The sequence below is a fragment of the Myotis brandtii genome, unplaced genomic scaffold (genome assembly GCF_000412655.1).
Source record: "Myotis brandtii unplaced genomic scaffold, ASM41265v1 scaffold176, whole genome shotgun sequence".
NCBI classification, from domain to species: Eukaryota; Metazoa; Chordata; class Mammalia; order Chiroptera; family Vespertilionidae; genus Myotis; species Myotis brandtii.
In genome coordinates this window covers 2,824,292-2,851,631 of record NW_005356519.1, presented here as the reverse complement: position 1 = coordinate 2,851,631, position 27,340 = coordinate 2,824,292, and the positions used below count along the sequence as shown (strand labels likewise).

At 40.1% G+C, this 27,340-nt stretch overlaps 1 protein-coding gene and 1 pseudogene across 11 annotated transcripts in view; one reads left to right on the top strand and one right to left on the bottom strand.

Moving 5' to 3' along the window:
* The window catches only part of DST (dystonin), a 448,713-nt gene that overhangs the window by 20,005 nt on the left and 401,368 nt on the right, over window positions 1-27,340 (top strand). The window lies entirely within an intron of this gene.
* On the bottom strand, window positions 1,693-2,559 carry LOC102260881 (annotated as a pseudogene).

Genomic DNA, 27,340 nt, shown 5'->3' with positions numbered 1-27,340 from the left:
ACTGCTTTAGCTGCATCACACAATTTTGAAATATTGTGTCTTCATCATTCAGTTGAAGATATTTTCTAGTTTCTCCTGTGATTTATTTTTGATGCATGAATTATTTGGAAACATGTTATTTCATTTCCAAATAGCTGAGATTTTCCTAGACATATTATTGTTATTGATTCCTAATTTGATTCTGTTGTATGAATCAAGAATATACTCTATATGATTTCAATCCTTTTAAATTTAACTTTATTGTGACTTGCTTTTTTAAAACATATTTTTATTGATTTCAGAGAGGAAGGGAAAGGGAGAGAGAGATAGAAACACCAATGATGAGAGAGAATCATTGATCAGCTGCCTCCTACATGTACCCTACTGGTAATTGAGCCCGTAATCTCTGTCTCTTAATTGGAGTGTTTAGTCTATTAATATTTAATGTAGCATAATATAAATAGAAAATAAAACTGGAATTTAAGAGGATAATGCTTTAAATTGGCCTATACTCTATGTGTTATGCAGTATTAATATTCCGCAGCATGTATAGTCTATATAGTAATAGTTGCTCAATGAAACCTTTTTTAAAAAATTAGTCAATAACTAACCAAATCCCCATGTAAAATTCATGACTGCTAAATAAAAGAATTCTACCCATATTGTAATAGTTCCATCTAATAATATGTAAAATTCCTGGAATATATGATGTTTACATACAAGTCTTATTTCAAAAAACTTTGACATTTAAGACTTTGAAGATAATGTTGTAACAGCAATTCTAGCATCCTTCCCCTGCAAAATTATTAACAACAAGAAAAAGACTGGACATGAGCAAGAAGACATGCATATTGAGGTTAAAATCAGAGTCTTTAAACAGCAATTATAGGACTACATTCTCTTGCCTATCCTCATCATTGACTCTTTGAATTGTCTGAATGTTACTTTCAAGTACAGTAGTCTTCTCTTTGTAAATTATATATTAGAAAAAAAATTTACAAAGAAAAAACTTTATGAGCACTAAACAGTAAATGAAATTAAACAACTTTTTTCTGATTTTATATCCATTATTTAAATTACATTGATATTTTATAGATATGGATTTACATAGCCCATGAACACAGACAATGGGTGGTGAAGGCCTGGAGGGGGGTGTAGGGGCTGGGCCAAAAGGGGTAAAAGAGGGGAGGGAGGAATGGGAGATATCTGTAATACTCTCAACAATAAAGATATACAAAATTTAAATTAGGATTCATATATATATATTAAAAAAATAAATAAATAAAAGCTAAATGGGCATTTTGGACAACAATAGAACCTAGAAAACAGTTAACAGACACAGTAGGACAAGTTCTCTCTCTGCATTATAAAAAGGACAGTTAGATATCAACTGTTGTAGAAATGAAATAAGATGGAAAATTTTAACAGTTTAAATTGTTGTTTTTTTTAAAATATATTTTATTGATTTTTCACAGAGAGGAAGGGAGAGAGATAGAGAGTTAGAAACATCGATGAGAGAGAAACATCGATCAGCTGCCTCCTGCACACCCCCCACTGGGGATGTGCCCGCAACCCAGGTACATGCCCTTGACCGGAATCGAACCTGGGACCCTTGAGTCCACAGGCCGATGCTCTATCCACTGAGCCAAACCGGTTTCGGCTAAATTGTTTTCTTAAAGAGACTTCCTCCGCTGCTAGAGAATAGCCTTCTGGTCAGTCATCCGGAGCAATTCTCACAGCTGATGGCTTCCACTTTGGGACAATACCACCTTTTTCTATACTCGTTTGCATTTTTGCTTTAATGTCATCTACGGAGCTAGGTTTTTTTCTGTGTTTTAGGACTAGTTTTCTGTTTCTGACAGATTCTTGACACTTTGATCTTGGTTTTGAGCCTTTTAAATTCTGGTTTGATGTTTGTGCATTTTTGGCTGGAGTAATTCACATAGATTTATTTATTGGAGCTTTTTCTTTAGCTTCCTCCTCATCGAAGTCATCATCTTCTTCATCATCACCATCTTCATCAGCAGCAAGTTTTCTTTTTTTTCTGTGGAAACTTGCTACCATTTCCAGGGGCAAGTTACTTTCCAGGTAAACAGAGTGTCCCAAAAAACTATATACCCACTGCTTTTATAATTATCCAAAGTGTGTATATACATTTTTTGGGACACTCTATACTTAGGTCTTTCACATCCTCCTCCTCTTCATCTTCTGACTTTGCATTTTCCCCCACATCTACTGAGCGCTGCCCATTAATTTGCACAGTCCCTGAATCACACTGCAACTGTAAGACTGTATGTGTTATTTCAAAGCCCCCAGGAAAACCGATGGCTGTATGGACATTTTCAAAGTTGCCAGTGTTACTGTAAATTGGACTGCTTTCATAATTCATTGCCTCTGCTTCAATAATGTGCAGTTCATACTTTGCACCAGCCCCTAAACTGACCATTCTCGAAGATAACTGGTGCTCATTTTCATTATTATCTATCTCAAAGTGATAATTTCTGTCAGTCTTTACTTCAAACCAAAAGGCTAGTTCTGGGGTCTCAGGGGGTTCATGTCCATGTCCACTGACTTTTCCATGGGGTGTTGGCACACAGGTGGGAGAGAAGACAGATGGAATAGCTGCACAGGACAAAATCACACCAGGGCTAATCTTTGCCCATTTCTAAATTGGGTACTGTGTCCTTTTATTGAGTTGTAAGAGTTTTTTATATATTCTGGATACAAGCCCTTGAACATACACGTGATCTACAAAGGTTTGCTTATGCTGTGGTTTGTCTTTTGATTTACGTAATGGTATCTTGTTAGGTGCAAAAGTTTTAAATACTTATTAAGTCCAAGTTATTGGTTATTTTCCTTTATGGATTGTGTGTTTTGTTTTGTTTTGTTTTTTGGGTGTCATATTTAAGAATTCATTGCCTCACCCAAGGTCATGACACTTTTTCTGCTGTGTTTTTTTTTTTCTAGAAATTTTATAGTTTTGGTTCTTAATTTAGTCCAGTGATGGCAAACCTATGATACGCGTGTCAGAGGTGACACGCGAACTCATTTTTTTGGTTGATTTTTCCTTGTTAAATGGCATTTAAATATATAAAATAAATATCAAAAATATAAATCTTTGTTTTACTATGGTTGCAAATATCAAAAAATTTCTATATGTGACACGGCACCAGAGTTAAGTTAGGGTTTTTCAAAATGCTGACACGCCAAGCTCAAAAGGTTCGCCATCACTGATTTAGTCTATGACCCATTTTGAGTTTTTCTTTATTCTTTGAGATTGTGAATTATTGGTATTATTTTTATTAAATATTTGACAGAGTTCATCAGGAAAGTAATTTCAGGCTGGTGTTTTCTTTGTGGAAATATTTTTAGTTATCAATTTAAAATTTAAGTATTCAATTTCTTTATATATTCCTATTCAGATATTCCATTTCTTCTTGAGTCAGTTTGGTAATTTGTGCCTTTCTAGAAATTTTTTCATTTCATCTAAATTGTGTAATTTGTTGGCCCAATAGTATTCCCACTTATGCCTTGTAATTTCTGTATGGTTGGTAGTACTTTCAGATTCCTTTTTGTTTGTCTGGTTGGAAAACTGGGGTTTTTGCTAACCTCTTTCGTTGCACACTTCTGTGACTCAGCCTGTGTTCAGGACTACGTGGTAGGAAGAAAGAGAGTATAAAATGATGGGAGTTTGTTCCACTCTCTTGGGATCAGAGGAAGGTTCCTTTTCCGCGGGGACTTCTAATGTCATTGCCTGTGGGATTGCTTGAAGACTAGGGGGCTGTGGCTTAAGAGACTCGGAGAAGAAAAAAGGGGGGATTTCTGCATTCTAAGTCTAAGCATTCTCTTTCTCACTCCTCAAGCCAGAATAAGGGCTCTTCTGGAGCTCTGTCTGTCTGAGCCTCGGTACCCAGCCAGTGTTGGGTTTCGGGTGCGTTGCTGCCTTGTTTTCAGTCTGGGGGATACTGGAGGTAAATACGGCAAACTCACCACTGGTTTGGTGGTACTTCTGGCCTTTTAAAAACTTCAAGTTCATTGCTACCATTTACTTCTCAGAATCCTCAAATGGCTGCTTGGCGCATTCTGCTCAGTTGTGTAATTGTGTTCAGTGGGAGACATTTTACTTTATTGTACTAGAACCATGTTGTTTTTAATTAGTCTATCCCCTCTTAAGCCCATTGCTTTTCTCTTTTTACTTATTTACTTTTTGGAAAATCTTATAGCAATTTGCCATCAAGTTAAGATGATGTAGACATGTGTATTGCTGCACATAACTCATGCAATCTGAAGATTCCACTTATTTGATTATTATACAGAAGTTTTAGAAACCCAACCTCAATGCATTTTCATTTGGAAAAAAATTTTTTCCTTTTCTTTCTGTCCAATATGCTCCAGATTTTTCTGGACTTCCCTTCAATTTCTGAAAACCAAATAGATTGAGATTACAGAACTACCTGAAGATTTTACAAAAAGCAATATACTAGTACATTTAATCATGATGGAGGCTATTTACAAAGAGAGTGGAATTCACACATTAAAAAGGAACCCATTAATAAGTTTTGAATAACTAACTGACTAACTCTGGAGAATCATTAACCAATATTAAATAAATAAATTCCTACCACTACCCACTTTGCAGTGAGCTACATGGAGGAGGCAGCAGGTATTTGCAAACATTTCAGATGAATCTAGGGTGTAGCTGCCTCTTGTATTAAAAGGTACTATAGAGTGCCCCAAAGGAATCCCAAATATATTTGGAAAGACTTGGTGACATTGTCTAGCTTTTTAAAAAGTGATGCAGTATAATAGAAACTTGCAAAAGTACAAATAGAAACTTTTAAAAAATTTAATTCAATAATAATGAGGTCTAATTTCTAGTCTTCTGAAGTCCTCTTGCAGGACCTAAACCTGTGGAGGGCATTCTGAGGATCTGATGCAAGCTATGATCTACATCTCTATAAATATTAGTGATACAGAGACATACTCTTTTGCACATACTTTCAAACCCTGTCCTCTTAATGCTCATCCGTGGATTCTCAGGGCAGAGATTGATCCCAGTTAAGAACTCCCGCAATAAAGTGATTATAGATATCCTTGTCCAAATGGTACTGGGATCACTTTTCAAAATTAAATTTATTAGGGTGACATTGGTTAATAGGATCACATAGGTGTCAGTGTAGAGTTCTATGGTACAAGATCTGTGTATTGGACTGTGTACTCACCACCCAAAGTCAAATCTTCTGTCTCTGTATATTAGGCCCCCTTCACCCCCACCCCTCAGCCCCTTCCCTCTGGCAACCACCACACTCTTGTTTGTGTCTGCACGTTTCAGTTTGATATCCCACATCTGAATGAAATCATGTGGTTCTTAGCTTTTTCTGAAAATCTCTTTCAGGTGAAAATTTATCTTGGGTAATGCCTTTGGCAGGACAGGGCAGTTCTCACCATGGTTTAGGTGTGAGATTAGAGAACAGTCCTGTAAATGGCCTGTGATACCTGGAGAAATAGTAATTCACAAAGTCCTCCCTAATCCACAGTCTACAACTTGAACTTCCAGCTCAGATCTTCTTCCTGCAGCACAGGCGGGACCCTTCAGGAGGATGTGCTCTGAGTTCATCTGTTTACCAGTGAAGAAGTGAATACTCAGGAATAGCGGCTACAGAACCTCCCCGGGAGCTGTTTCTCAGACTTTCTTCAGTGTTAGGGCCCCGTGAGAAGCTGGGTGGTACAGTGGACAGGATCCTGACCCCGTGATGGAGAGGGTCCTGATTTAGCATAAAAAGACCCAAGGTCAAACCCTGTTGCTTAGCTTACCTTGGGTAAGTCACTGAATATTCCTGAGGTTTGTTTTCTCTTTTGGTAAACTAGAAATAGCAACACCTGTTATATATCTTTTTACGGATCATTGTGAGAATCAGTGAAAATAATAAATGGTATTTTTAAAAATACTTAAGCCTGTTGAATTGAAATATAAAGGGACACATAGCATAATAGCTGCGGTAGAACGGAACCTTGATTCATTCACCATGCATTTATTCATTTATAATCTTAGCATGCACAGGGCATCTTTAATTTCCCTACGCGTCTAGTTAGAAATATGGCCCTTCTATCTCTCAAGTACTTTTAAGACTCTCTTCATCTGGTGCAGAAAAACGAGAATAAAAGGAAGTTTAGTGATACAGAATGAAGGAGTCAAATGATTTGTATAATACTTACGTTGGAGAAATCAGTATAATGGAGTAGTTTATATGAGCTCTTAAAATGATAGTCAAAGGAAGCAGGATGATTTCTGAAAACTGTGAGAGCTCATCCTGCCCCACATCCTGTCCTGGAGATGACCTAGTTATATGCATGAATGATATCAGCTGCCATTTTCTGAGAGCTTTTCTATCTTTACATACGTCCTATCTCATTTAGTCATCACTCGCCTTAGGTCACATGGCTCTGAGAGCTGAAATTTCAGCCCTGGTCCTTTTACCTGCACAGATCACGCTCATCGCTCCCTAGAAGCAGGAAAGGGAGCCTGAATTACAAGGAGCTGAACTGGCATTTGCCTTTCTAAAGTTCATCGGGATCAGTGTTAATTTACATTCTTTAACCTTGAAAGCTCAGAATAACCTTTGAGCTTGCTTTTCAAGACTTAGAGAGAGCGGTAATTGCCACTTGAAAGCAGGGTAGGGACTCCAAAGGAAGCAAGTTTTAGCTTTAAGAAATAAGGTTCTCTGAGCTCCACTTATTAATTTTTGAAATATTAAAGATTATTTAGTCTGTTTTCCTGAGGGTTCGTTTTTCAAGCATATTGGAATTTACATTTCTGAGTTATTAGAAAGTATGAAGCAATATGATTATTATACAGTGTATTTTCATCATTATTACCAGGAGGAAAAATGTGCTGGTGTTTTCCACAGGTGCGGTGCATTTGTTGGGCTGAATTCCCCCTCCATCTGCTGACTCTGCTTAAGCCGTAGCCTGCTGCTTACATTACCTGCCAATGTGTCAGAACAGAGGAAACCAAAGGCTGAATTTTAAGCAACATCCCTAGTTGTTTAGACGCCCTTAAAATATTTAGAATACCTCGCTTTGTCTGAAGAGTATGCTGTACTGGGTAGGAGGTAAAACTGGGAAATTCTGACTGGCTACTGCTATATACAGTTTCTCTAGAAACCTCAAGAAAATAATGGACTCAAGCATGCCTTGAGCTGTTCTCTGAGAAACTATGGCAACGGGGCCTTTTAATTAAAGCTGAAGTATGTGTGCAGCTTAGAAAAACAGAGAGATACTGCCAACTGATAAGGAGAGTGTATGGGAATAATTCAGAAAACTGAAAAAAATTTCTTTTTAGATATATTTGCTAGCTTTATTATCTAAATTGTTCAAAGAAAGAGGAAACATTTTTCTCTTTTATTGAATTTATTGGGGTGACATTGGTTAATAAAATTATAAATGTACAATTCTATAATACATCATCTGTATATTGTGTTGTGTATTCGCCACCCCAAGTCAAGTCTCCTTCCACACCATTTATCCCCCCAATACCCTCTTCTATCACCCCCCCCCACAAGGAAACTCTTTTAATGGATATTTGACTTTGGAATATGTTATAACATATTTTTAAAGAAAATATTGTTTTTTAATTATATTTTTTTAAGATTAATATTCAAATTCATTTCTGTTTCCAGAGTACATGTTAACTGACAGTGGGAAGGGCAGCCTGGAGGCATTATCAATTTCAGAGGGCAGCAAATCTGGGCTAGTTACACAATGGGTGATCTGTGAGTTTTGACAATGGAGACCATGTATATGCCGCAGTATATACATGGGCCAAGGATCAACAAATTAGTAAACTGTTCCACTCTTGAACAGAAACATTTACAGCCAACATGCTAGAATTTATAAACTCAGAGCATGCCAAAAAGTAATTAAAGAAAACCAAAATCTACATGGAAAAGCCGGAGTTGCCATTTTTCTTGGACCAAAATAGGTGTTATGCTAACGACACCAATGATGGAAAGATTTTGTCGTCCCTTTTGCCAGGGAGAATTTGAGTTTATGCCTACTACTTTAGCATCCTGTCTGATTAGTGCCTCCATTCACTCTTAAAAATGTACCTGTTTGCCCAGCTGGTGTGGCTCAGTGGTTGAGCATTGACCTATGAACCAGGAGGTTACAGTTCGATTCCCGGTCAGGGCATATGTCCGGGTTACGGGCTCGATTCCCATTGTGGGGCATACAGGAGGCAGCTGATCAATGATTCTCTCTCATCATTGATGTTTCTATTTCTCTCTCCTTCTCACTGCCTCTCTGAAATCAATTAAAAATATATTTTAAAAATGTGCCTGTTTGAAGGATAAATGATTGGGGCAATAGCTGGAAAGATGAGTTGCATATAGTGGAATAACATGTAACAGTTATAAATGTCAAGCTTGTGAGCCAGAGACCCTGGAGGACAGTGATGGTGAACCTTTTGAGCTTGGCGTGTCAGCATTTTGAAAAACCTTAACTTAACTCTGGTGCCGTGTCACATATAGAAATTTTTTGATATTTGCACACATTGGAACTGTAAACCTACGTGAGCTAGTACTTTGTATTTGACAGATGTGTTTCCTCAAAATTTTAAAATATCCCTCGGAACCCAGTGAGTTTGCTGAGGTGCTTTTTTTTTTAAAAAAAGATTTTTTACAGAGAGGAAGGGAGAGTTTTTTATAGAGAGTTAGAAACATCGATGAGAGAGAAACATCGATCAGCTGCCTCCTGCACACCCCCCACTGGGTATATGCCCGCAACCAAGGTACATGCCCTTGACCAGAATCGAACCTGGGACCCTTGAGTCCTCAGGCTGACGCTCTATCCACTGAGCAAAACCGGTCAGGGTGGAACTGGCTCTTACAATGGTCTGCTATCTGGTGTCTTTGGCTTTGGCTTCCAGTTCACCTTTATTATTCTGTTGGCAGAGTTAGCTGTCTATAATCAGATCTCATCTTCCACCCTTTTTGCTTAATGGTTTCTCATTGCTTACAGGATTGGTATACCTTTTCTCAGTCTCAGCTCCAGCCTGCCTCCAATACAATACAAACAAGGCCTAGCTTCTCCATGTTCACTATTCCCTTCTGTGTTTTCATGCTATTGCCAGTGCTGGATTCCTCTAGTGTGTGTGTGTGTGTGTGTGTGTGTGTGTGTGGCAAACGCCTGCTCATACTTCAAAATGAGGATTAAACATCACCTCTTTCTTCCCTTCATCTCACAACCCTCCCTCATTCCTCCCAAGTATTGTTCCCTCTGGGACTGGGTGAGGGCACCAGAGGTGAGGACTTACACATCTGTCTTCGAAGGCTTTGTGTGATATCAGGAAACTTAGTCTATTTTCTGAGCGTTCCTTTTTCAAGCATATTGGAATTTACATTTCTGAGTTATGGAAAGCATACTTACTATTTGTTGAATATTTGATGTTTGGTAAATATTTGATGAGTGGATTAAGTGGGTAAAATAATTGGAGTCACTAGGGCATATCTGAGAAAACACAGAGTAGTTGAAGTTTGGTTCTGCTGTTTGCCCTTCTCCCTCTTTCTCACTCTTCTGCTCCTCTAGGTACCCTCTACTCTCATGCCTGGTCTTTGGCTTCCCAGAACACCTTCTTCAGGGTCTTGCCTAGGCTCATCCGACTCCCAAATGCCCCTCAGCTTCTCAAATACCCTTTGCCTTTCTTCCCCAAACCCCTACCCTCAACTCCAATCCGAATGCCATTTCCACACTGAAGCATGCAGCTAGGTATAATTAGAGTATAATTACTTCAGCCTAATTTATTCCAGGTTATAAAAGACTGACAGGGAGGCTGCAGGAAGTGTCTGAAATTTGAATACCGAAATATAAGGGGTTGTTGCTTGCCTGTTCAGATTTCTGACTGTGTATATAATCTCCCCTTTTATATAGTATATTAATACCATCTCTAAAAAGGTTTCCATGCCAGGATTTTGGATTATGTCATTCAATCATGACAAAGGAATATTTGGAGTGCTGCCTGCCTGCAACCAGTTTCAGCAACATTGCTGTCTTTGTTCAGCAGCGTGTATGCAATTATTTGCAAATTTTATTGCTTATTTGTATCTCTTAAAGTTTAAATGAATGAACATAAGGAAATTAGGTCTCAAACGGGTAATGCACTGTAGAGAAAGATATGAAAAAATCATCAGATGAGGCAAAAGAGCGAATTCTTAGTATGAAATGGATGCTCCCTGAATTTAAGCCCATCTACTAGTAACTAATATATAGTCTTATTACATAGGGGGAGAAAAGCAAAGGCAAGGAACATGGATAGAATTCTGGAACTCTGTTCTAGAAGATTGTATACAAAAGAGGAGCTATAACTTGGGATTTTCTCATCTTATAGTTTCTGGGCCTGAAACCTAAGTCTCTCATGCGACTTCTGCACACATCATTTCTTTTGTGCTTTTGAGAAAACATTTTATGGGGTGGGACACCTGTTAAGGTAAGGAAGATATGCTTGGATTTTCCTTCAAGCTGCCTCCTCTTCAATGTTATTAACTCTTGCTTTAAATCCTCTGAACAGCTGGAAACTAGCTAATACCTTCGTTGCAACTACCTTAGTAGATCGTAAGTTCAAGGTCCTGTAAAACCAAGGTATACTATAGGCCAGTGATGGCGATCCTTTTGAGCTCGGCGTGTCAGCATTTTGAAAAACCCTAACTTAACTCTGGTGCCGTGTCACATATAGAAATTTTTTGATATTTGCAACCACAGTAAAACAAAGATTTATATTTTTGATATTTATTTTATATATTTAAATGCCATTTAACAAAGAAAAATCAAACAAAAAAATGAGTTCGCGTGTCACCTCTGACACGCGTGTCATAGGTTCGCCATCACTACTATAGGCCCTTGAACTAGTAGTACTGAGACCGACAAGATGAGGACAGAGGCTCTGAAAACCATTGCCACTTCCCTTACCTGTTTTCCTAACCTGCCCAGAAACCACCAGGGCCTGAAAGGCAGTTTACTCTGGGCTATTAGTTCCAAAGGGCTGGGCTTCACCGGAAGAGTGAACACAACCTGTTGAGCTCTCTTGCTCAGAAGCTTAAATGGAATAAAATCAGGTTGAATAAGACCTGCCCCTACCCTTAAAAAACTCTCTTTTTCTTTCACAATAATGCCTGATCCTATTAGAAATTGGTTGTTAATTGAAGTTAGTGTGGATGCTTATGCCTGCATTTTTCTGAGAGATTCTGTGTCTTGTGTGTAGAATCAAAGGATAAATTAGGTTATTATTTGTTTTTTTTTTCTGGCTCTACATCTAATATTTTAGTTATAAAACTGGGAGAGCAGAGAAAGGCAATAGGAAAAACTTTTTGAGTGTTGGTATCTCTTTGCTGTAGGGATTAAAGGTTTAGTTTGGTAGCATTTGTTATTATTGCTTATTTATTTTAATTTTAGTTTAATTTTTGCATAGATACAACATTCACATGATTAAAAAATAAGACATATAAAATATATCCATGAAAATTCTTTATCTCATTATTGTCCCTCAGTTTTAAGGAAATCTCTTAGGTAATTATTGTTCTTAGTTTCTTGTGAATCTTTTCATGATCTATTTTTCTATATTCAAGGACATAAAAGTATTTTATTTTTCTCCTTTTTTATAGTAACATAAAAAAGGATTGTAACATACTGTATAAATCTTTACACCTCATTTTATTCATTTAATTTAGTTATTCATTTAGTGTTTCTTTGAGAGCTTTCTGAGGATAGTACTCTACTTTTTATAGCTACATAGCATTCCATTGGATGCATGAACATAATTTAGTTAACCGTTCCCCTGTTAATGACATATAGTTAATTTTCTAATATTGCATTATTATAAACAATGCTTAAATGTAAAACTTGAGTCATTTCACATGGTGCAAATGTTATCTTTAGGATGAACTCTCAGAAGGGGAAATATGGGGTCACAGTTTATATTTTTCAGGTTTTCTAAAAAAATTTTATTGATTGATTTTAGAATTGAGAGAGAGAGAGCGAGCGAGAGAGAGAGATTGATTTGTTGTTCCAATTATTTATGCATTCATCGGTTGCTTCTTGTATGTGCCCTGACCGGGGATTGAACCTGCAACCTTGGTGTATCAGGACGATGCTCTAACCAAAATAGTACGTGGCCAGGGCTTATATATATTTCAGTTTTTATAAGTATTACCATATGACCCTCCATAATGGTCTGTTTTTATTATTGAGGCTTTATAATATGTTGTGGTCTCCTCTTATTGGGATACTCTGTTGCTTGGTTATCCTTTTTGTCCTTTCATATGAATAATAGATTCAGGTGGTTTAATTCTAAGAAAAAAATTAGTATTTTTAATGCAATCATGTTAAATGTGGATTTTGTTAAAGGAGAATTGAATCTTTATGATTTGGGTTGTCCTATCTAATAATTGGAAGGCTTTTTGGTTAGTTCAACTCTTCTTTTGTGGAAGAACCTTTTTCATGTAGTTCTTCAACATTTTTTGTTAAAATTGTTTCTAGTATTTTATCTTTTTGGTTGTGATTAAAAGTGGGTCTTTTTCCCCCACTACATCTTCTGTCTGTACTTTCTATACATGAAAACTATTGGTTTCATTATTTTTAATCTTGTAACCTGCTAATTTAATTATTTTATTATTTTACTATTTGTAGTACTTTTCAATAGAATTACTTGGGTTTTCCAGGTATACAAACCTACCATCTCCAAGTAGAGATTATTGTGCATCCTCCTTTCCAACTTTTAAATTTCTTATTTATTTCACTTGTTTGTTTGTATTGGCTAGGACATCCAGCAATGTATTAAACTAGAGGCCCAATGCACGAAATTCGTGCAAGGGGCTTGGCCCTCGCAGCCCCAGCTGCCTTGGCCCTCACTTCGTCCGGAAGGTAGTCTGGACGGTCATTCTGCTGTTTGGTCTAATTAGCATATTAGCTCTTTATTATACAGGATAATAGTAATAAGTGTAGGTATTCTTCCTGTACCTGACTTTACTGGGAATGTCTCTAGTGTTTCCCTGTTAAGCAGAAGCTGGCTTGGGGTTGAGATAAATACATTTTATTATGTTTCACAAGTATCCATCTGTGCTGGTCAATTACCCTTGGTCTCTGCTTCACCTTGCTCCTATATACTACACTCTCTGGTGTTGGGGCTGGGAGTCAGTCAACCTCATTTCTCAGATGCCTTTGACAGGAGCTTCCTGTTAGAATCTGTCAGTAGGGGGCACGAGGGGGGCCCTGGGAAGTGGGAGAAGCATTTCCTGTCTCTTGCTATTTCTGTCAGAGGTGCCCCACTGAGGTATCTCACCCAGAGGTATGAGCCCCAACTCAGAGGCACTTCCCTCTTCTAAGCTCCTGAGGAACTAACAGCACCTGAGCAGTGTGCCCTTCTCATGGGTCTGAGCCCCAACTTTTCGGGGCCTCTCCTTTGAGCTCCCACATTCTTGCAACCTAATAGCTTCCCTTCTGTTCCCCCAATTCTTTAGGTGGTAGCTGCTTCCTGCAGGTATTACCTCTAGGTTACCTGTGTCCTCTTTTTGCTGGTGCAGTCCTCCCAACACTTGTTTTACCAATTCCCTCTATTAAATCCTCTCTGCATAAATACCTGTCGCTCGTTCTGCTTTTCTGAAAGGACCAGTCTGATGACTCATCTGTTCCTATTTTATTGAACGTTTTTTTTAATCAAGATTGTTTTCTGACTTCTCCTCCCAATGCTTTTTCTGTGTCAATGGGCATGATTGTGTGGTTTTTGTTAGACCAATGAAATATAATAATGGATTTTCTAATACGGGATTCCTCTTGAACTTTTGTAATAAATTCTCCCTCATCATTTTGTATTCTTTTAATGGGCTGCTGATTCTACTTGCTGATATTTTCATTAGGATCTTAGTGTGTGTGTGTATGGTCTGAAGTTTTTGGGTAATCTATGTCAGGTTTTTATGTCAATTCTGTATTTACTTTATAAAACTTTTGTGTTTCCCATGTTTTCTCCTCCTCCTCCCCTCCTCCTCCTCCTCGTCCTCCTCCTCCTCCTCCTCCTCATTTTTTCCTAAGCTCTGGAACAGTTTCAATGGCATTTAACATTAACCTTTTCAGGTTTCTGCTGTTGTTTTATCTTGTTTATTAAGGTTTGGTGGAATTTTTTTGTGAGATTCTATGGGACTGGTCCTGGTTCGGTATTATATAATGGGAGATCTATTTCATTAAGTGAATCCCGAATGATCAATACAAAAAATGATGTTTGATGCTGCATTAGCTGGGCTAGTCAAGGAAAGCTTTAGTGGGTACGTGGATTGGCCCAAACCAAACTGTCTTCTGTGCCTTTTTAATCCCGTAATTGTTGTTTTTATGTCTCTAAGTAATTCTCTTACCTGTTCCTCTTCCCCATCCTATTCTGAAACCAGTCCCAGCTGAGGTTACCGACTAATAACTGATACAGTTTTTGAAATATAACCCTGTATAGAAATATTTGCATTTTAATAGTAGAATTATGCATATGGTCATGACAGTATCTTGGGTCCTGGTACTTTATGTTTTGCATCATCTTTGGCTTTTTAAAAAAGTATATTTTTATTGATTTCAGAGAGGAAGGGAGAGGGAAAGAGAGATAGAAACATCAGTGATGAGAGAGATCATGCCTACAACCCGGGCATGTGCACTAACCGGGAATCGAACCGTGACCTCCTGGTTCATAGGTTGATGCTCAACCACTGAGCCACACTGGTCTGGCATCATCTTTGTTTTTTTAAAGTTCTCCAAGTATATTTATGTTTGAGGCGAGGTATAAGGGTACCAGGTTGAGAAACGTGTATCCTCCCATTGACTTAAACAGGTTTAATAAGCTTTTCATTCAAGAACCTTAGGGGGTCTCCAGCCTTCTTAAAAAGCCATCAAAACATCAGGTCACCACCTAACTACCTTGGAGGGAGTAAAGGAAAAGATGAAATAATACCTCATCAAGTTTCTGATCTCATCTCTCATCTCCTAGCTCATCTTTTATTTCCAATGCCTTTATGCTTCCTCTTCTCTCTGACCAGCAGGCCTTTCCTTGCCCTTGACTCTGTTCAATCTTTACTCACTTTTGAAGTTGTGACCCCTCCCCTCACCCAATCCTCTAAACTGACCACCTCCTCAATTGTCCAGTAAGGTCTCCTGAACATACTTCTTCATATTACCTTCATTGCATTACTTGATTTTTAGTCTGCGTTCCCCACTGGACTGGTTGTTCCTAAGGGTATGTTCATTGTGTATTCATTTTGTTCCCCATGCTTAGTACAGTGCTGCACACATAGGAGGCCTCAAAAAATATTTGGTGAGTGCTGGCTGGGTGGTTTAGTTGGTTGGAGTGTCGTCCCATACACCAAAAAGTTGCAGGTTCAATTCCCAGTCAGGGCACATACCCAGGTTGCAGGTTCTATCCCGGTTGGGGCGCATATGGGAGGCAACCTATCAATGTTTCTCTCTCTCTCCTCTCTCTCTCTCTCTCTCAAAATCAATAAAAAATATATCCTTGGGTAAGGATTAAAAAAAAATTGGTGAATTATTGTATAAATAAAAGCCAAGTAAAAGTGGAGAAAAAGAAAGATGAATGGCAAATGAGTAAATGGACTCTGAGGGAACTTCAGTACCATGTGCCAGATACTAAAAGGTGGGTTTTAATAACCCAGCTGCACGGTATAAAAATAAACAGTGTTTTCATCCAGCGTGAATTTAATTTATATTTGATTTATGTTTATATTGCAGAGGCTTTTCTGGCAACACACTTTCTAAATCTGCTTTCGTAGAAGGTGTCTATCGGAATAAGTCAGAAAGGCAGTTTTCAAGGCTGTCTGTGAAAGCCTAAAATCCTCTGGTCGCTTTATAATAATAATTCACCTTTTGTATCAAGACTTTTGTGTTTATCCTTCCTGCGTCAGGAAATTTTGTCCTGCTTCAGGAAATGATGAAAGTAGAGATAGAGACTCAAAGGGAGTAATAAGGGATGCTAAAAATAGGTCTGTGGGGAGATGAGATGACCTGAAAGGCAAGGATTAAATTGAAGGGTTCGAGGGAAATAAAAGCTCTTTCTATGATGCCTCCATCTGGCAAGTATAAATATAAATGGAGCCTGGGATTATGTTTAGCTTGAATTTTCCCCCATCCTGAGCTGCTGGGAAAATTTTAATTGGCAATCTGCGTTTGGGTGAAAAAGGGAGGATTTAGAATCTTTTGGACCCACCTTAGCCACCAGAATTATTCAGAAGCACATAAACATTGGTATCCTTTTTTCTGCTTCTTCCCTGATGTTACCTGCCCAAAGCACATCTTAATGAATTCTTTATTCTGTGCTCTCTAGGTAGATATTTTATGTTCTACTTTTCTTATCAATGCATCCAACTATTTTTAGTCATGCTGAATTGCATAGGGACGGTTTTGGAGAAGATTTGCATACATGTCTGTACTTATTACTGAATCGCATCAATAGTTACAACCAGTCTTTTTAAAGAGGTTAGCATTACCCCCAAGGGAGGAAAATTGTTTGACGGTGACAGTATAAACTTACTGATTTTATAAACCTTACCTCAGAAGTGTTATTCCTTTTTAAAAAAAATATTTTTTAAATTGATTTCAGAGAAGAAAGGAGAGGGAGAGAGGGATAGAAACATTAATGAGAGAGAATCATTGATTGACTGTCTCCTGCACACTCCCTACTGGGGATCGAGCCCACAACCTGGGCATGTTCCCTTGACCGAATCGAACCTGGGACCCTCCAGTTGGCAGGCTGACACTCTATCCACTGAGCCAAACCATCTAGGGCATGTTATTCCTTTTGATTAGACAGTTTGGTTTCTTTCATAAGAAGGGCTAACTATTACCTGTAAATCAATACTAGTGCCATCATTTCTATCCCACAGCACTCCTCTTTGTCTTCCTTGAGGGCATGGGGAATGTGGGTACAGGATAGAAACAGTATCCTCCCCAGAGAGTTGCTCATCCTTTCCAAGGGGTACACAGTGTGGAGACCACTGCTGCCTCTTTTCATTGAAATAAGTGCACACTGGATTCCAGTAAGAGTTTTAGTCTCTGCCAAGGGCCAGGTCACAGCCCATGCATTTAGATCTCTTTTATACTTAAATATATATTATTGATTTCAGAGAGGAAGGTAGAGAGAGTTAGAAACATCAATGATGAGAATCATCAATCAGCTGCCTCCTTCATGCCCCGCACTGAGGATGGAGCCCGCATGCCGGGCACGTGCCCTGTCCTGGAATCAAACTGTGACCTCCTGGTTCAGAGGTCGACGCGCAACCACTGGGACACGCCTGCGGAGCAGATCCCTTTTATTCTTTAACTCTTCTGTTTCTTTTTGGTCTCTGCATCTAAGCAGAGGAGCTTTGTCTCCTTGTTTCCCTGTCCTTGTTGCACCTTCCTCTTTCCCCAGCCCCCCATCATCAGTCATCCGGGAAGGTTGGTGCCTTTCTCCTTTTCTCATCTTCTGCCATCTCTGAGAGAGGTGGGGTGAACTTGGACTCGTGACTGCTGGCTCTACCAATCTCTGCAGGATTCAATGAGAAAGCAACACTCTCCCTATTTAATGCTATTTTGACTAATATAGTTTTTGTGACCTGCCAGTCCTGTAGTACTATGCTAAGAAAGCTTTTAAAACTAGCCAACCATACCTGTAATACTTTCAACAATAAAGATAATTTAAAAAAATAAAATTAGCCAACCATTACGGTGCCAAAATCAGTTATCCTTATTCCCTATGAATGAAAAGCAGACACAAATATAATGGAAACCAATTTGATCAAAGTTTGGCATTAAATGGAATGTCATGGTCCTCCTTCTCCTATCTCATAAAATTAGTTTTTTGTTTTTAAAGAAAGCACTTGTACTGGAAAAAAAATCATGGTGATATTTACTAACTTCACAGTGTTGTTCTGGAGAGATGTATTTGGAGGTATCAAACAGGGACATTAACTTGTTTATATAGTTTTAAATGAGTCAGTGTGGAATATTCCTGTTGGTGGATTTGAATTTCTAATTTGTTCTTTTCTGCAAGTTTTAGACAAATATATATTTTAAAATATTTTTATTGATTTTTAGAGCGAAAGGAAAGGAGAGGGAGAGAGAAAGAGAAACATTAATGTGAGAACAAAATATTGATCCACTGTGTCCTGCACGCCACCTACTGGGGATCAAGCCTGCAACCCAGGCATGTGTCCTGACCAGGAATCGAACCAGCAACCTTTTGGTGCACCGATGACCACAACTAACTGAGTCATACTGGCCAGAGCAACAAATAGATCCTTAAAGAAAAGAAAAACCAAAACATATTGAAAATCTACATCGTGCCATATATAAGTAGGAAAAATGAAGAATTCAAAGAAAAAAGAAGCATGTGTCAGCCTTCATATCCACAAATACACTTTAGATAAGTTTAACTGCGGTAAATGCTGTAAAAAAAACAACAAAACTGAGTCATACTGGCCAGAGCAACAAATAGATCCTTAAAGAAAAGAAAAACCAAAACATATTGAAAATCTACATCGTGCCATATATAAGTAGGAAAAATGAAGAATTCAAAGAAAAAAGAAGCATGTCTCAGCCTTCATATCCACAAATACACTTTAGATAAGTTTAACTGCGGTAAATGCTGTAAAAAAAAACAAAAAAAACCCCACACCATTAAAATAAACACCACTGAAACCAATCTACTAGAAAAAGTCAACAGGATCACATGATCTAGGTTAAAAAGTTCATAGCTCTTGCCCAAATGACTGCAAGAGAAGGTAACATAATCTTTAAAGCTTTTAGCTACTATTCAATAATATTACCTTAGGAAAAAGAGTGAGTTCAAGGTGACCTCTAATGCAGATTCAGCTGCTGTCCAAGTGATATATGCCAAAGAGCAGACATGCACAATAAAGGATGTCAAACCGGACTAGCCACAACTATTTCACACAAACCCCCAATTTACCGTCTTTGTTTGGACCCTGGTCCCGTTAGCTCTCTCTGCTCCTTTATTTTCTCTTTCTCTTTACTTAGTATAAATTATCAGAAGACTGTAGGTCATGAAAATGTTTTTTCTTCTTCTTGCTGATAAGTATGTCTTTGGAGTAAGCAGATTTTGAGAGGGAATGTGCTGCCAGAAAAGCATTTAAGTCTTGAACGCAGACCAAGTGCACATTCAATTAGTCTCTGCAGGGGCAACGGTTCAGCTTCCAGACTGGGGGCAGGAATGGTCAGCCCCTCCTGCTCTGTGTGTCCTCAGTGGGGGCTGCCGATGTTCCTGAGACATTTCTGATCAGAGCAGTTTGTGCCGGAAGCCTCTGTCCATCGTGTTTTTAGGCTTGCTTCTGAGGCATTGTGCCCGGGGCTTGATGGTGAGCCCTGCAGGCATTCATCCTCCGACTCCTGGCCTGTTGGCTCAGTAAATGACTACCTCACCTCCCTGTGTTAGTACTGTTGCTCACCTGTGGGACTTGAAATCCTGCCTTGGACTCCAGCCCAAAAGCCTAATAGCTTTTTTAAAAAAAATTAAATATATTTTTATTGATTTCAGAGAGGAAGGGAGAGGGAGAGATCGAAACATCAGTGATGAGAGAGAATCATTGATCTGCTGCCTCCTGCATGTCCCACACTGGGGATCGAGCCCACAACCCAGACATGCGCCCTGACTGAGAATCGAACGTGACCTCCTGGTTCATAGGTTGACACTCAACCACTGAGCCATGCCGGCTGGGCCTGAATAGCTTTTGTTCACTTTGTACATTGGTAGAGGTGATGGTCAAAATAATATTTAACGACGACGAGTAGAAAGTGGGCGCTGACCAATCAGAACAGATGCCAAATGAAGAACCTTTTTGTTGCCAGATTCTGGGAGAGGTGCAAGAGTGGTGGGGAGGCGAGCAACAGGGTTAGAACACTCAGGGGTCTTGGGGCCTCTACCACGTATGGCTGCCCAGGCCCTGCTCTGCTTGAACTAAGCTCCTCGTGCCCTAATGTTCCTGCCGGCCTGGCTTTGAGTATTTGATGCTTGGAGCCTCTGACGGCTCTGCGGACTCATTGGTCTTGCCTGTACTGACTCATGACCCTGAGCAGGCCTGGCCTGTTGCTTGCCCCCCTCACCTGTCTGCCAGGTGAATGAGTGAGGCCCCATCTGCCTTGTGGCTGAGTCTGCCTGAGCCCATGATAGGGTTGGACTCAATTTAGGAATTTCTTATAGAAATAGTAGCTTACTGGGCATAAATTGGACCTGAAGATTAAGTTGTTACTTGAGATTAATTAGCTCATTGGGAGTCTGTTGATATAGCTGTAGTTGTATGGTTAGTTTAACCAACTCTCTTCCTTTATTGTCCAGTGATAGCAGTTAGGTTTGCATTTGCGTTTCAGTCTTTATTTTGACCTCTTGGTCTTACTTAGTTCATTGTCATCTCCTGTGTCTTGAGTTGTTTCTGATGCATTGTCTGATAAATTGACCCGTCTCTTAAAGACTCTGATTTTATAATGGGTTTTAAAAGGCACTTAAGGATGACCTTGAAAAAGACTTAGTGAGCACATGTTAGGGCTTTGCTGTGACTTGTTGCAAATTAGCACAAGTTGTTTTTTACCGCCCCCCCCCCCCGCTTTGTTATTTTCCTCTTGTTTTCTCTCTTCTTTTCCATCTTGCTCCCACCCCTACGTTTTCTCCTGAACACTCAGTGGACTGCAGCCTCACCCACCTTCCTTGCCTTTCCTCCCAGTACACTTTCTGTGGCTCATTTTTTTCTCATCCTGCCCTGTCCCCCAACCCCATGCTGCCTTCTTTCTTATGACTCTGTGACATTTGGTTGGAGTGGCTCATGGCCTTTGCCTAGTGTGACCATTGACCACTTCAGAAATCTTATTGCTTGGGTGCTATTTGGCCTCTCAGTATTTGCAATTGGGAGGTGGTAAACCTCCCATAAAATATGTTTCCTTATTTTATATTACCCAGCTTTCTATCTGGACAAGGACATTGTGACACATTTGTATTTCAAACTATGGCTTTTTATCTGTAGACATGGTCGCTGGTGAGGTTGTCTGTGAGTGGGCAGCTCCGAAAGGGGCTGCATGCAAACAGATTGTACTCGCATTGACAGAGTCGTCTGCAGGCCCCCTCAGTCTGTGATTATGAAGGCTGGGCTATGATTTGCTGCTTGCTTTGCTATTTATAGAGCCTGTCACTGCGCAGGACTGTCTGTGCCCTGGGCTGGATGCCTGGTTGGCTGAGCTCGGCTGCCTGAGAGCAGCTCGCTGCTCCTCTCTCCACTGCAGCCTCCTCACTTGCCCTCCTCAGCTGAGAGAGGGGCTTCAGCTTCTCTCTTCAGTCATCTACTCCCCAGTTCACTCCTCCCATAGCTGCTGCTTCTGTATCCTGTTGCTACCTGATTTTGATGCATATACTGCCCGATATTTTGCTGTTACACACATTTTTTGTACTGATGGATTTGCTGTCTTGGAGAAACTCTTTATTGCTGATTCCTTCCTGCCACTGAGTGTTAAATACGGCTGAGAAGTTATTGATGGCACTCTTTAGGAAATCACGAGAGTAGTGTCTATCGCAGGTCGCAGGTCGCAGGTTGTTGATGGCACTCTTTAGGAAATCACGAGAGTAGTGTCTGTCACAGGTCAGGGCCCAGGGAATAGACTTTGAGAGGGAAGTTATGTGCAGGAGATTGACTGGGGGAGTGCCCTCGGAATAGTACTTCTAGGGATGGGGACTGGGCACAGGGCGAAGGTGAATGGTGATGCACATGCAGCAAAGGCCTCATGCGGATGCCATGAAGTTCCAGAGCTGAGAGGCTCTGAAGAGTTGCTCCTAATTGAGGCAAGCACTCCCCCTTCCCACTGACGGGCATTGGCCCCAGGGGAGGGGGTGCGGTCGGGATTCAGCAAAAACCAGGGCCACTAGTCCTAGCAGCTGGGGAAAGGAGAGCCTCCCTCAGGAAGCTGAGATGTGGGTGGTGCCCGCAGCAGCCATTGGTGTAGTTTTGTGGGTAGTAGATTTCTGTGCTACTTTTAACTTGATCTTAATACAAATGCAATGTGCGTTCCATGTTCTGAGACTCTCTTAAAAGTCAAACATTTATTTCTTTTCATGGTTCATTCTGGTACAAAACATGATCTTGATGAATTCCATCTGAGACAAAATAAGAGGATAGGTCAGTTTCAACCAAATAAGCCTTGCCTTACTGGACAGCCATTGCCCGTAAAATTCACTGTTCACTGTCACTCTGCTGATGGTTTTATCTCTAAAAACCAAAGCAGGTGGTGGAAAGGGTCATGGCGTGAAATGTGGTATACCTAAAGCAGTAGAGTTGACAGAGAAATTTTTGCAAACCTCTTGCTGGGTAATAATAGTCCATATGAAAATAAATCATCCGGAATAGGCATAATTATTGTTAGAAAAATAATGCAAGTGTGTCCTTGGGTAGTAACATGTGTTTGACGAAACAGCATAACATGTTGTTTAATCTGCCTGTGAATCCACAAACATGGAGTAGACATGGCTGCCAGAGCGAAATTAGACTGATCTTACACTTCGCAGACCAGGGTGTTGTTGGAGAGGACATACTAGGAGACCAAAACATCGAGTCAAGATTACTTTCAGTTTGTGATACAAGCAGTGTGCTCAAGGCCCTGCAGGACACTGGGGAGCGGAGGTTGGCAAAGTTTTTCTGTAAAGGGCCACCTATTAAAGGTTTTTTACTTTGCAGGCCATCTGAGCTATCTTGCAATGATCAACCCTGCTTTTGTAACAGAAATAGCCACGGACAATATGTGCATAAATGGGCATGGCCGTATTGCAATAAAACTTCGCAAAGTAGGTAGTAGGTCAGATTTGGCCAGAGGGCCCGAGTTCACTGACCCCTGATGGAGAGGACAGGTCAGGTCACCTGAGTTTCAGTTCCAGGGCAGACACTAAGTCTTACGCAAACTTCTAAGTGCCTATTTTTTATCTGTAAAACAGGCATTAAAATAGTGTCTACCTCTGAGGAATACCACAAGAAATAATAAGATGATGCCTGCACAGTGTCTGGCACATAGGGAGTGCTTGATAACTAGAAATTATTATTATTATTTATGCAACTGTAAAGAGTTAGAGTGTTGGATATAGTTACCCAGCTGGACAATGATGAAAAGTATTAGATAAACGGGGCTCAAATGGTATTTGGCCATGTAATCAGATGTGTAAATGGAACTCTTTTAGTCTAAGTGTTGTCTGTGCGCCAAGTATTGTAGCTGGTAAGGAGCACATTGCCAGAGAGAAGAGCTAGACCCCTCGGCAGGACTCGCAAAGGAAGTGGCTGTAAAATTGGTTTTGCCACTGGCTCTGTGGCCCCGTTTGCTGTTGCTCATCAGCATCTGTGTTCTTTTCTTCTGGATCCATGGCCTCTCTATGTTTCTCAGCTTCTTTACAGTTAGGTGATGGCCATGTACTTGAGTTCTAGTTAATGAAATGGAAGGAGAAGTGATGTATGCTGTTTGCAAGCCCGGCTCATTGAAACCATCCACACACCATTCTGCCCCTTTTCCCATAAACAAGCAGAGGAGAGAGGACACTGAGGACCTCACGAGCCACAGGATGGGAGGTTCTTGGTGCCCTGAATGCATGGAACAGAGCACTTATCTCCTTGCTGATCCACATGTGACTGCCGCGAGAGAGACATGAACTTTTATTGTGTACAGATCCTGAGATTTTGTTGTTGCCTGTTACAGCAGCTAGCCTACCCTGATATTTATAGTCACCCATCACCAATTTTAGGCTGAATGGATAAAGGCTGAGGATCCAGTTATGAGAGGTTAGAGCGATACTGTTCAATAGAACTTTCTGTGATAATGGAGATGTTTTATATGCATCATCCAGTAAGTAACCACTAGTCACATGTGGAATTGAGCACTTGGAATGTGGCTAGTGGACCTGAAGAACTGAATTTTTAATTTAATTTTAATTAATTAATATTTAAGTACAAACAGCCATATGTGGGCAGTGGCTATCCTACTGGATAGCTCAGGGATAGAGACTAGAAAAGTCCCAACAGTGCACTGAGTCTCACCCCAAATCTTCTTAAGCCTTAGTGAGAGCAGCATTAAGGAGACCACTAGGAGAGCTGGACTTATGCCCTCAGTGTCTGTGTGCCAAAGCTGGGACCACACCACACTGACAATCCCATAGGACCAGAGACGGTACCTGACTGGCTGCTCTAGTGGTTGGGTGGGCAGAGGTGGCTGTCTCTCCCAGAATGGGTTGGGGCAAAGGATGCATGAGTATTTCTCATGGATCTCTTGGGAGAAAGAACTTGGGTTCACTTTCAATCCTGTCCAAGAGGAAGCAAGGAGGAGTGATATGACCTCATTGGAATGGTACTGTTTTGGTGACTAGAAGTGACTAGAAGGCTTTTTAATTATATGAGAAAGACCAGAAAAATTACAAGATCTACCCCAAATTTTATGTAGGGTTGGGAGAAAACTAACCCCTTATTGAGTGTTTGAAGGACAGCCAGGAGAGAGGATACAGTTACTTTTCTGAGTGTACCCTGTGATCCTTGCTTAGTTAATCTAACAGTTATGATTAAAAAGCACTTCAAGCTCCTTAAAGAAGATACTATATCTCAAGTAGTTTCAACCTCAAAGTCTCCTTTTATCTTTTCCCCATTCCTACCATGGAGGCCATATTTTGTATCTTAAGCTCATTCAGAGACCTACTGTGTTTTAGGGCACATTGTAAGGATATATGTGTAATTTAAAGGACTTTAAGAAAAAAGACTCATGATAGGGTCTGGCTTCACAGAGTTGGGAGTTGGTTGTGGAGTTCAGGCCCCCTCCCTGCAGTGAAATGTCAAAGGTATGACTCAGGTTTACTCCACTAGATGCTGCTTTTCCTTTTATTATTAGTTGATTTTCTCTGCTCACCATGATTTCTGTACTTGTTACCCTCAGTCTATACAAGGGCCACACAGTCTCCATCAGGCCACTATATCCTGTTACCCAAAGTTTGGTCTACAGGCCAGCAGCGTTGAGATCCCCTGGGAGTTTGTTAGAAATTTAAAATATGTATTTTAATAAGAATCCTAGGCTCTGCGCTCATGCACAAACATATATATATATATATCAACAAAATGATTTTTTCTCCAGTTTCAACTTCTGTGCTAAGTGACCCAGGCTTTTGGTATTTCTCTACTGAACTCTCAAGTGAGAGACACTGACCAAGTATCAAGACCCAGTAACCATGACCTGGAGGTAGGGGTGGGGAGGGTTATTGTACAAAACACACTCCCCCAGGCAGCAGGGATGGAGGTGGGGGCATATGTCCCAAAGGGGGTGTTTGAAATCAGTAAGAGATTGAAAAGATTTCTATTTACCAAACTGCGTTTAAGTTGTGATTAATTTGAAATTTGTAAAAAATCATCAAGGCTCTCTGCCAGTCAGATTTTCTATATAAGCTAATAACCAGTTTATATAGTATCAGTCAGTATAAAAGAAACACTATAGTAGTAACCTATGAAATTGTCTAAAGTAAAGAAACTTGTCTAATACTTCCTTAGACTTTGCAAAGATTAAAAATAGACATTTTGCTGTCATCTTATCCCCAGAAACCAGTGATCTTTACCAAAGAATGATTAATAATTAGAAGACTTTAAAAGCAATATTTTGCCTTATTATTCCATATTTGCCAGGGAATACATTCTTTCTGAAAACAGAAAGGTAGTTCTCGATATATTATATTCTTTTAAAAATATTTTTATTGATTTCAGAGAGGAATGGAGAGGGAGAGAGAGATAGAAACATCAATGATGAGAGAGACTCATTAATCGACTGCCTCCTGCACTGATGCTATTGAGGCTGCAACCTGGGCATGTGCCCTGACCTGGACTCGAACCCAGATCTCCTGATTCATAGGCTGATGCTCAACCACTGAGCAGCATGGGTTGGGCTAGATACATTATATTCTTATCTAGCTGACAGAGTGGCTTTCATGGCCATTCTTTTAACGCAGGATTCTTAAAACCACAAAGGACAAAGTTGCTTTAATCTCAAGGGTCCTGCTGCTCACAGCACAATGGGGAGCGTTGTTATTATGACCCAGATTACTCACTAACCACACGGTAAGGGTCAGGATCTGGTATTAGAGCAGGGATTCTCATGCTGTCGTCAGGGGATGGCAGCATTAGCAGCATATGGGGACTTAGGAATGCAGTCTCAGTCCCTTCCAAGATTTGCTCAGTTGGAAGTTCTGAGGGTGAAGCCCAGCAATCTGTGTTTCCATCAGCCTTGCTGGTGGTTCTGTGCTTGGTAAAGTTTGATAATCATTGATGAGAGTACTGCAAACTCGTATAGCAAACATACACTTCAATGTATAACAAAATGGAAATGTGTTTGTTGCTCATTTAAAGGTACAGGTAGCTGAACAGGTTGGCAAAATGGCCTCCTCCATGCAGTTGCTCAGACTGATGAAGGCACTGACATCTTTAATATGTGACTTTCAAGGGTGTTCTCAAGGTCATCCGGGCCAAAAGAGAGGAGAATGAAGACGTGGCTGTGGAGAGTGTTCATGGGCTAGGTCCAGAAATGGCATTATTTATGTCCACATTCCATTGGCTAGAACTCAGTCACATGGCCCTGCGAGGGAGGCTGGGAAATGTAGTTGAGCTGTGTCCAAGAAAGAGGCAAATATGGATTTTAGTGACCTACTAGCAGTTTCTTGTCATATACTCTTTATTTCCATACTCTTTATTTCTGAGATTTTCTGTATTCTGGACCTATTTTATTCCATAAATCCCTTTGACAGTCTGGTGAAACTCACGGACTTATTCTCAGAATGTTTTAAAATGTATAAAATAATAAACAGAACTATAAGGGAAGCCAATTCTATTGAAATATAATGGTGAATTATTAAAAACATTTTTGACTGAGCAATGTATGTATTCTTTTATTAATTTATTAAATAACAAGATCTTGTGGCAGATTTACTAACTACTGTGACTCTGAAGTAACACTGAGTAGAAGTGATATTTCAAAATATCTTCAGCCACAATAATTTAATATTATATAATAAGGAGGTAAGATGCACATTGACCGTCACGTCATCACAAGATGGCTGCCTATGACCAGGCTGTCAGGGAGGTTAGTGAGGGACGACCAAACGACTGAACAGCAGGCTGTGTGGGGCGACCAGGCTGGCAGGGGGGGAGTTGGGGGCGGCAACCAGGTTGGCAGAGGGGGACAGTTAGGGGCGATCAGGCCGGCAGGCAGAGGTGGTTAGGGGTGATCAGGCTGGCGGGGGGGGGGCAGTTGGGTGTGATCAGGCTGGCAGGGGGGGCAGTGGGGGCAATCA